This window comes from Sorghum bicolor, chromosome 5, assembly GCF_000003195.3.
Source record: "Sorghum bicolor cultivar BTx623 chromosome 5, Sorghum_bicolor_NCBIv3, whole genome shotgun sequence".
Taxonomy (NCBI): domain Eukaryota; kingdom Viridiplantae; phylum Streptophyta; class Magnoliopsida; order Poales; family Poaceae; genus Sorghum; species Sorghum bicolor.
In genome coordinates, this window is record NC_012874.2 from 23,123,305 (window position 1) to 23,134,208 (window position 10,904).

The window sequence follows — 10,904 nt, forward strand, 5'->3', positions numbered from 1 at the left end:
GTAGCTAAGTTATTTTGTTACATATATTTCTTTCTAATTTATAGACATCGTTAGATTGGACATGTCCCTTTAAGTTGTATTATTTTCATTCTACAAATAAAAGAAAAATGAAATATTTATATTAATTCATCTTTATTACATACAGCCTATCCTTATATAGACCATGGCCCAAATCGGCCCATCTAAAACGCTAGACTATATAACCCGTTCCTTTCTCTCTCTCCAACTCCTTCCCTCAGCCGCACCCGCACAACTCTCCCTCTCCTCTCTCGAGCAGGCGCGGATCAAGTGCAGGGGCATGGCGCCGATGGCGCGGCACATCCGGCGGCGGCGCAGGGCCTAGAGCCTGGATGGACACGGGGCGCGGTACCTCAGGCGGCGGCGCTGCGAGGCGGGTGCCTCCGGCAGCAGCACAGGGACATTTTGTCCCTCCGACGGCGGCGCGGTTGTGCAGGGTCCTCCGGCGGTGGTGCGGGTCCTAGTGCCCCAACGGACGCGGTCGTCCGCGGTAAGTGAGCTGTTGCTGCTGCTGCCATCCCATCTGTTGTGTAGATTATTTGTTGCTGTTGTCCTGTTGGTGCGCTTGGGTTGCTGGGTTAGCAGCTGTTGTTTGAAGGTGCTCCTGTTAATCTGTTATAGCCACGCTTAGCAGTGAGTTGGACCTCTTAATTTGCAGTAGTTCTCAGTCAATTGATTAGAGAGTTTTGCTAAGGAGTGAGTCCCTCCTGTATGCAGTTTTTCAAAATTACAGAGAGGGAGACAGTAAGCTGGCAAAATTCGAGCTGTGGTCTGTTATTTTTGTTTTTCATTAGTGTAATTTTTTCCTTGCTCAATTTGTTATGGATATAGATACCTTGGCAAGCAGCAGCAGTACTTGGATTAATGCATTGCACTTGGTTTTAACTGAAATTTCACTGACGCAAAACCAGGATCACAAAATGTCAGCTATATGGTTTTATTTTTTACCAATCCTAAGAGTTCAATTTTTGAATATAATAATACGAAAACATACATAATTGTCTTTTTTACCATAGCAGCCCCTCTGTCTATATTCCAAACAAATACGAAGCAGACTTGATTTCTATTTATGTGAGGAACATACCAAGATCATTTGTAGAAAATTCCCCAGCACTGTCTTTTGCAATGGCAATAATGGAGCCCTAAATTGGTTACTATTTTTGCAATGAAAACTCTTGGAGTCTGTAATTTTGTATTAAGGACGGGTATTGTCACGCTTCAGACAATGCAGTGTTGTTTCAGAACCAACATAATAAATACCAAATCCTTATTTGCACAGGAGTTCTTAAGGTAGATACAATTTCAATTCATAATTTATAGCGTGCTTAACAAACTTGCTTCATTTTTGCAAATCTATACTATCATGCTCCTTTTCATAAATTATTTAGTGAGTAGTAAGTATCCATCTTAGAAGAAGAAACAGGAGTCACTTGCTCAACAGTACAGTTGACTCCACCAAGTTATAGCTTAACTATTTTGATTAATGCTTGCCTAGATTTCTCAGAACAAGCCGACCATGTGGAAAAAAGCATTAGTTCATGGCATTCACAGAATAGAAAAAATTAAGTTAGCTCAGTTCATGATAATTTTGAATCTTTTGATCTGCTTTTTACTTGTACCAACCAATTCCTGAACTACAAGCTATAGTATGGTACCCTCCAGCTCGCACCAACCAATTCCTGAATCTTTTGGTTGAAGTAATATTGTTGTCTGATCAATCTATAGTTTGACTTGGTTTGATTCTGCATGTATGCAGATATATAGCTTCGGAGTACTTCTTTTGGAGCTGTCGATAGGTAGAATGCCGGTAGACCACAATGCCTATAGGCTAGAGGGCAGTAAAGCCTGGTAACTTTGGTATGTTCGCATGATAACTTCCTCTTTCCCTTTTGTGGTTAGATGTAAATTTGTATCTAATTAGTAGTGTCTGCAATGTTGAAACAACAAATTATGTCTATTTATATATAATCATGGTGTTCCTTAAAGAATTAATTTAGTTCTTATCGTGTAATCTGTGTATATTTAGTATAACATGTTAGTTATCCCGTAGCAAGGCACGGGCACGAACTTAGTTAAACTAAAATAATATAAACCTATGCCTCACATGAATGAGTAAAATGTTCACTGATAGTTGACCATGTTGTGCAGGCTTATGCAGCATATATATTTTCTTAAAATAAGGATGGTCATCCAATAATAATATACCTAATATAAACATGTGATTAGAACTTACTGGTGATCTTTGGGATGCATCTTACAAATGCTTTCTAAGGCAAACATGACACAACCATCCACAGGAGTACTGAAACTCCTATGTTGTATCTTTTTTGTGCAGTCTATAATCTTTAAAAAAACCAGTTTTGTTTTTCCTTTTTTGGACATGTAAACTGAATCCACATATATATGCTTTGTTGCAGGACCTCAACAACCATCCATAGGAGTACTGAAACTCTAAAGATTGGTATTATCTTCTATTTTCTGCTCAGTTCTTGACTGCTACTATCTTCATTTGTTTGCTTGATCCTTGACTGTACTTGACTATTTTAGTTCAAGCATTTCACTAGTACAGGTGAATTACATTTCTTTTTAGTTTCAGTTCAGATGTATGACATGGTTACAGTCAAGTACAATCACCTATCTTATTTGAGAAGTACAGGACTAATGTTTAGAACGTTTATTTTCTTTAGCAGTATGTGACAGGCATGCTCTTGTTTCTCTAATAGCTCCTTCCTCTACTTTTGTTTCCCCAGGATGCTAATGCTTCCCTTATCGGACCTGCAGGCTTGAGCTTGCTTCAAGGTATGTCTTCTTCCTGCCAAGTCGAGAAAAACTCTTCGATGTTAGAAATGTCATGTCTAACAAAATGGAATTTGTATCTGTTCACTCAAAAAATTTACCAAAGGAGATAAGTAGTTTTTCCAACATTAGTTCCATGTAATAACTTGCCAAAGCATTAGTGTCTTTTCTTAGTACTAGTGTCTGTCCAAAGCATGGTTGATGCAAAATAATAACCTTCTGTATTGTTTTATTTTGCAACACATACAACCTATTGTATTGATAGATGTAAATGGTAAATTTTAATCACCACACAAACTAATGTATCTGCTTGAGTATATATGCCATGCTCAATGTGCAAACTATGTTTCCATTTTCTGAATTTGTCAATTCTTAATGCTTTACTTTCTTCTGCATTCATACTATGATTTTCTATTTTATGATAAACTAACGTCATGTACTTATTGTTTCAGTTGCAATCACTAGTAGCACAAGTCACATGCTTCCACAACAAGATTGCCCTGGATGGTCTCTAGAGGAAGTTGATGTGATGGTGAGCTTACCGAGTGAGCTGCTGTAAACTTTTGGTTAAATTTGTGAAAATAAATGTATCTTTATTGAAGTTGGGCTCTAATTATATATGTGGAATGAACTTTTGAAGCTCAGTGTGACATTTGTAATAATTGTTGATCAATCATTTTTATTTTTTTAACCATTTAAAACTATACTGTTGGACCATCTGTCGGTAAAACTATATGTAGCATCAAATTATCTGTCGCTAAACAGTAGCAGCGGGATGTCTGTCGCTAAAGAGTAGTAGCAGGTTGTCTGTCGCTATAAATATTTAGAGCAATAGATGATCTATCGCTAAAAGTACCGTCTGACGCTAAATATTTTTAGCGTCAGCACTTACAGCGTCTGTAGAAGTCTGACGCTATAAGTTTTTAGCGTCAGATCGCCTGTCGCTGTATCTACTTTTAGCGTCAGATCATCCATCCCTATTCTTGGTGTTGTGGTGTAGTGATCTATATGCGGTCTTTGGAATATCTTCTTCAGCCATGAATATTTGACTATTGTAACACCCGATTTTAAGAACAAAATCAGATGTGCACCATATGTGAGTTTTAGAAGACAAGCCTCACATATAGCTACAAATAAGGGTAATATCAAAGGACAACGCATAAATTACATAGCGTACATAGTAAATCAGAAACAACCTTAGACAGCAAACCACGGAATATAACTCCAAACTTCGGATGTTAACTTCACTCTAGAGGATCCAACTGACTGGTTGATCACAAGCCCAATACTTCTCCTGAGATGTGGGGGAGATACAAGAGTGAGTCCAAGATAGACTCCGCAAGTATAACAACTAGATTGTATAGATTCCACAATCTCATGATCAATGTGACATAAATAATATAGAGCATTAAACAAAAATCATGAGCATATTTACACAACAAGATTCATCACCCTTAATGTAAGAGTCCCCAAGGCCACTCGTGACCTTGAGCACGGCTAGTATACCAGTTTTTAACACTCTGCAGAGGTTGTACATCTTTACCCATGAGTCATGATTTGCCCTTTCGCCTGAGGTGATCAGCCTCGTAACCCACTACCAAGGTAGGTCGGCAGGGATCACTATGAAGTCTTTCAAAGGTTCGTCTAACAAGTTAGGGCCGCTTGGTTTCGGTAGTCAGTCCATGTGATTCTACCCCGCAGGGGATCCACGGTCTGCTATCCCCCATTTGCGCCATATGGGTGACCTCTAACAAGCTAGAAAAGTTACTCATACTTGACTAATGCCAGAGCCATTATAGCCCTCATGGTTGCACTTTCATCCCGGTTATCACTTACGAATAAATCCTCAAGTTGTTAAAAAGTCATTATTATCATTTGTTGCTTTATATCAATCTAGTCACAAGGTCATAGTTATAGAATTAGACCCAAATGCTATACTTGCCTTAATCCAATTGCTCCTGCTGGTCCTGCTGATCTCACTTGCTTCCAAGGCTCTGATCTTGATCACCGAAATAATGCCCACTGACTAGGCTCGGTCACCAAACATCAACACACAAGCAATCGGAGACAGACATACACGAAGCAAACAAGATTACAATTAGAACAGTACACCAGCAGTAAATAAATTTAAATAAAAGTTTTCCAAAAATCATCTACACGCTGCTACAATCACGTCAACAGGAAATTCACGGAAAACAGAGTTACGACGCGAAAGTTATGCTTTTAACGGGATTTCAACAGCAGTTTGCGAACTTGTAATTAACTAGGGAATCTAACAGTGGTGAATCTAGCCAACAAAGGTACCAATGCGAAGCTTATGAAATTATAAAACTAACGCAACTTGAACGGATCGAATCGGAGCTAAAACGGAGAAGGTATGAATTTTCTAACATTTTCTTTAGAAAAGTAATTAATAAAATAGGGTCACAAAATTAAAATGATACAAATTGTTAAACCGAGTTTACTAACACGTAGATCTCGCGAAAATGAATCTAACGCAATTTGAACGGGTCAAATCGGAGCTAAAACGAATATTTTATGGCCAAAACATTGCAGTGGCAATTCTGTAAATAAAGCCAGATTTAAACAAATTTAAATAAATATAGAAATTCCTGGATTTTCTCTGGCCGAGGACTGCGGGCACAAAACCATGATTCTTAGGGGACTCATACCAAAGTTGCCCCCGAAGGGGTATGGGGCACTCTGGGCCGTTGATCATGCGATGAACGACCAGGATTAGAAGGGGGAAGGGGAGAGAAGGGGCCGGCGGCCGGAACAGGGTCTCCGTGGCGGCGCCGCCATGGCTGGCGGCCGAAGCTCGCCGGAGAAGCCCTAAAACCCGCTACGAAGCTCGGTTTCGCGAACTAAATACACCGGGAGAGAGAGGAGACGGAGACGAACTCGATTCCCTCCATTCCGCGGCCGGGGAAGACGGCTAGCTCGGCGGTCGACGGAGGTGCCATGGCCGGCCTCGTCGGAGCTCCCGGGAAGACCACTGGAGAGCACTAAAAACCATGGGAAATTGTTGGGGAAGAAGAGAGAGGTTCAGCGCACTCACCACGACGAGAAACGGAGGCAGAGGCGGCTCGAAACGACGGCTTCGCGCGGAGATCGCCGACGGTGCTTTTGCGGTGCTATAGAGAGCCTGCGCGAGAGAGAAGAGATGGGAAGGGGAAAGGAAATAGAGAAACAGGGTGGTTTGGCGCGGGCGCTCTCCACTCCAACCCGAGGCACGGAGGGAAAAGAAGAGGGGGTTCTCGAGATTCGGAAGAGGCTCAGATCCTTTGAGAGAAACATGAAAATATCTTGATAACCCTTTCAACTTCAGAACTTGCATACCAAATGTAAACACTTATACCTCAAGGTCACATCTCGTGAACAACATTTCCATTGAATAATTATTATTCATAATTGACCAAAGTCCATCTTGACTACTAATTTCTTTTAGCTTACAACTCCAAGAGACATGGAAACTTAATTTGCATTTGCCTCCTTAGGTAGGAGTGGACCACCGTGATACTCAATTCTTTTCCCTAACGGTTCTGTTAAGAGCATTTTGTACTGGGTACCATAGATCACTCCTTTGTGTGCACACAACCATCCATTACCAAGGACCAAGGGAATACCAAGTGACTCTAGCACAATGAGGTTTACAGTGAAGTTTTCCTTGTTTATGACCAGATTGATATTTGAGCACACCTGATCTGCTTGTATTTCTCCCACTAGAGTTTGAACTAGTAAAGGCTTCTTCATTGGACACTTTACCCTCTCGATTGTCTTTACGAGGTCGGTGAAAATGAAAGAATGTGAAGCACTCGGTTCAAAGAGAGCAAAAACTTGCACTGAGTCTACTTGAATATAGCCACCAACCACTTTGGTAGCTCCATGAATGTTATGCCTATCCACATTGCTCAGTCTCCCATTGATATAGTCTCGTTGCACCCTACTTCCATGAGCAAGCTTCTTAAAGCTTTTCCTTTTTCTCTTTTGCCGTTGTGGATTCTGATTTGATTCACTTCCAACTTGCTCTTGAGTATCATTATTTTGATAGCACTCAGTTTCATCATACTCATAACATCCTTCAAAGGTAGGATCATCATTCTCTTCCCACGTATCAGTAAGAGGCATCATATAGGGCTCCTGATCCATGGGATACTACACTCCCTGTCATCAGGTGACCAACATCAGTAGCACGAGAAGGAGAGATGATCATAATCATAGAATATCTCAAGTGACAACACTCTCTTCAAGATAAATTGAGAATGCATCAACCCGTGATATCAAGGTACTACCCCCATTAAGAAAGGTCGACTAGGAGGCACAAGGAAGGTAGCTTGCACTTTTTCTTGACAATTTATTTTGCACTGAGACCTTTTGACATCCAAGGAACTTATGTGCAAGGAAGAATTAAATATCCTGAAATTTCCTCGCGATAAGAACATCACCAGCACAGTAAAATGGACATAACTCTTGTTCTGTTAATCCAATAGGGTTATAGCATATTCCGTTAGAAAGCTTGGCAACTTATCTAAAACTTTGTTGTAGAACACCTTTCCAAAATCTAAAGTTGTATTTGTCCCAAACAGTAAGCAACCAAAACTGGTCCAGGTTCTCGATAGCACAATTGTATCATATTGTGATTTTCATAACTCCAATACCAAAACAGCTATGGGGGTAATTCTTGAGGTTAGAGAAAAATCTTGAAGACCACTATCATCCAGAATTTTATCATGATGGTCATCCAAGAACAGAGACATAAACTGATAAAGATGAGATACTCTAGAAAGGCACGATAAGGTAACAAGAGAAAAACCAAAACCCAACTATTTATGTCATTAGTCCTTATGCCTTAGACATATAAACTAAATGAAATTGTGAAGAAACTCACAAGATCATTACACTCACTACAAAGATCCAAATCAAACATAAACATAAAGACAATACAACCAAGCAGTAAAGGTTCACAAGGCACACAAACTTGACTTTCGCTACTAGCGTTTTTATTACGCACGGGCACAAACTCCTATATCTTAAACTCACTGTCGCTTCTTTCATGATACTACTGTTGGTTCTTCTGTGGACAAGACTTTACATAGTGTCCTTCCTGTTGGCAGTGATAACACTTTTTCTTAGCTGGATCCTTCGTGATATCATTTTCCACTGAGGTGTTGCTCGGTGTGTTATCAGTTCGCTGGCTCTGAAGGTTTGTCTCTGGCTGGCTAGCTTTCTTCCAAACTTGGTTGATCCTTCGAGGTTGAAACTCTTTATAAGTGATGGTCCATCCATCTATGCATACCTCATGAGCAATGGGGTTAGCTTGAGAAGTTTCTTCATCTACAAGGTTTGGATTTTCATGTCCAGAGTTCAAAGCTAAATGTGACAACTTAGGATTTGAATGTTGTTCACTTCCTAATGCTAGCTCTAGTGATTTTGCCTTCCTCTTCTTATCCTCATTAGTCACACCATTTGATTTTACCTTAACTTCCTTTTTAGATGACCTATTCCGAAGACAAGGGAGACCATAATGCCTACAACAATGGCATTGATCCTGATATCCCGATGTACTACTACCAACACCTCCATGGGTTCTCTTATTTTTCCAAGCTTCTGCTACTTGTCTCTTCACTGGTCCTGAGATGCACTGCTGAGAGTTCCCATTCTGAGTCATTCCTTCCACTACTTGCTTTTGCATGGCTAGAAGCTTCTCTTTGTTAAATGCTTTTATGGGTGGCGAAGCGAGGTCCTTTTGTCCATTCATGCCAAAGGTCTCTTCATTATGAGTCATCTAAATAGACAAGGAGGTTGGATTTAGAATAGAGATAAAGTTTTATAATAGAATAGGGCAGAGGTAAGCATAATTTTTTGTTAGCAATTATCAAGGTTAAGGTGAAAGCAAGAAGTAAGCAGAGATAGAAACATTCTAAAATGTCCGACTCTAGCTAGGCTTGCGTCCTACAGTCTGCATTGCTTTGATACCACTTTGTAACACCCGATTTTAAGAAGAAAATCAGATGTGCACCATATGTGAGTTTTAGAAGACAAGCCTCACATATAGCTACAAATAAGGGGTAATATCAAAGGACAACACATAAATTACATAGCGTACATAGTAAATCAGAAACAACCTCTAGGCAGCAAACCACGGAATATAACTCCAAACTTCGGGTGTTAACTTCACTCTACAGGATCCAACTGACTGGTTGATCACAAGCCCAATACTTCTCTTGAGGTGTGGGGGAGATAGCAAGAGTGAGTCCAAGACGGACTCCGCAAGTATAACAACTAGATTGTATAGATTCCACAATCTCATGATCAATGTGACACAAATAATATAGAGCATTAAACAATAATCATGAGCATATTTACACAATAAGATTCATCACCCTTAATGTAAGAGTCCCCAAGGCCGCTCGTGACCGTGAGCACGGCTAGTATACCAGTTCTTAACACTCTGCAGAGCTTGTACATCTTTACCCATAAGTCATGATTTACCCTTTCGGCTGAGGTGATTAGCCCCGTAACCCACTACCAAGGTAGGTCGGTAGGGATCACTATGAAGTCTTTCAAAGGTTCGTCTAACAAGTTAGGGCCGCTAGGTTTCGGTAGTCAGTCCATGTGATTCTACCCCGCAGGGGATCCACGGTCTGCTATCCCCCATTTGCGCCACATGGGTAACCTCTAACAAGCTAGAAAAGTTACTCATACTAGACTAAAGCCAGAGCCATTATAGCCCTCATGGTTGCACTTTCATCCCGGTTATCACTTACGAATTAATCCTCAAGTTGTTAAAAAGTCATTATTATCATTTGTTGCTTTATATCAATCTAACAAGATCATAGTCATAGAATTAAAACCTAAATGCTATACTTGCCTTAATCCAATTGCTCCTGCTGATCTTACTTGCTTCCAAGGCTCTGATCTTGATCACCGAAATAATGCCCGCTGACTAGGCTCGGTCACCAAACATCAACACACAAGTAATCGGAGACAGACATACACGAAGCAAACAAGATTACAACTAGAACAGTACACCAGCAGTAAATAAATTTAAATAAAAGTTTTCCAAAAATTATCTACACGCTGCTACGATCACGTCAACGGGAAATTCACGGAAAACGGAGTTACGACGTGAAAGTTACGCTTTTAACGGGATTTCAACAGTAGTTTGCGAACTTGTAATTAACTATGGAATCTAACAGTGGTGAATCTAGCCAACAAAGGTACCAACGCGAAGCTTATCAAATTATAAAACTAACGCAACTTGAATGGATCGAATCGGAGCTAAAACGGAGAAGGTATGAATTTTCTAACATTTTCTTTAGAAAAGTAATTAATTAAATAGGGTCACAAAATTAAAATGATACAAATTGTTAAGCCAAGTTTACTGACACGTAGATCTCACGAAAACAAATCTAACGCAATTTGAACGGGTCAAATCGGAGCTAAAACGAATATTTTATGGCCAAAACATTGCAGTGGCAATTATGTAAATAAAGCCTGATTTAAACGAATTTAAATAAATACAGAAATTCCTGGATTTTCTCTGCCCGAGGACTGCGGGCACAAAATCACAATTCTTAGGGGACTCTTTAGCAAAGTTGCCCCCGAAGGGGTATGGGGCACTCTGGGCCGTTGATCATGCGATGAACGGCCAGGATTAGAAGGGGGAAGGGGAGAGAAGGGGCCGGCGGCAGGAACAGGGTCTCCGCGGCAGCGCCGCCATGGCCGGCGGCCGAAGCTCGCCGGAGAAGCCCTAAAACCCGCTACGAAGCTCGGTTTCACGAACTAAATACACCGGGAGAGAGAGGAGACGGAGACGAACTCGATTCCCTCCTTTCCGCGGCCGGGGAAGACGGCTAGCACGGCGGTCGACGGAGGCGCCATGGCCGGCCTCGTCGGAGATCCCGGGAAGACCACTAGAGAGCATTAAAAATCATGGGAAATGGTTGGGGAAGAAGAGAGAGGTTCAGCGCGCTCACCACGATGAGAAATGGAGGCAGAGGCGGCTTGAAACGGCGGCTTCGCGCGGAGATCGCCGACGGCGCTTTTGCGGTGCTACAGAGAGCCTGTGCGAGAGAGAAGAGATGGCG

The 10,904-nt window shown here is 41.1% G+C and overlaps 1 long non-coding RNA gene across 2 annotated transcripts; it reads left to right on the forward strand.

Annotated features, from left to right (window-relative positions):
* On the forward strand, window positions 217–3,458 carry LOC110435431. Of its 2 annotated transcripts, XR_002453090.1 has the most exons (5): window positions 217–508; window positions 1,775–1,875; window positions 2,436–2,479; window positions 2,769–2,817; window positions 3,267–3,458. It is a non-coding gene; the product is annotated as an uncharacterized LOC110435431 (long non-coding RNA). The 2 variants fall into 2 exon arrangements; XR_002453089.1 differs by having other exon boundaries at window positions 223–508; window positions 2,436–2,817.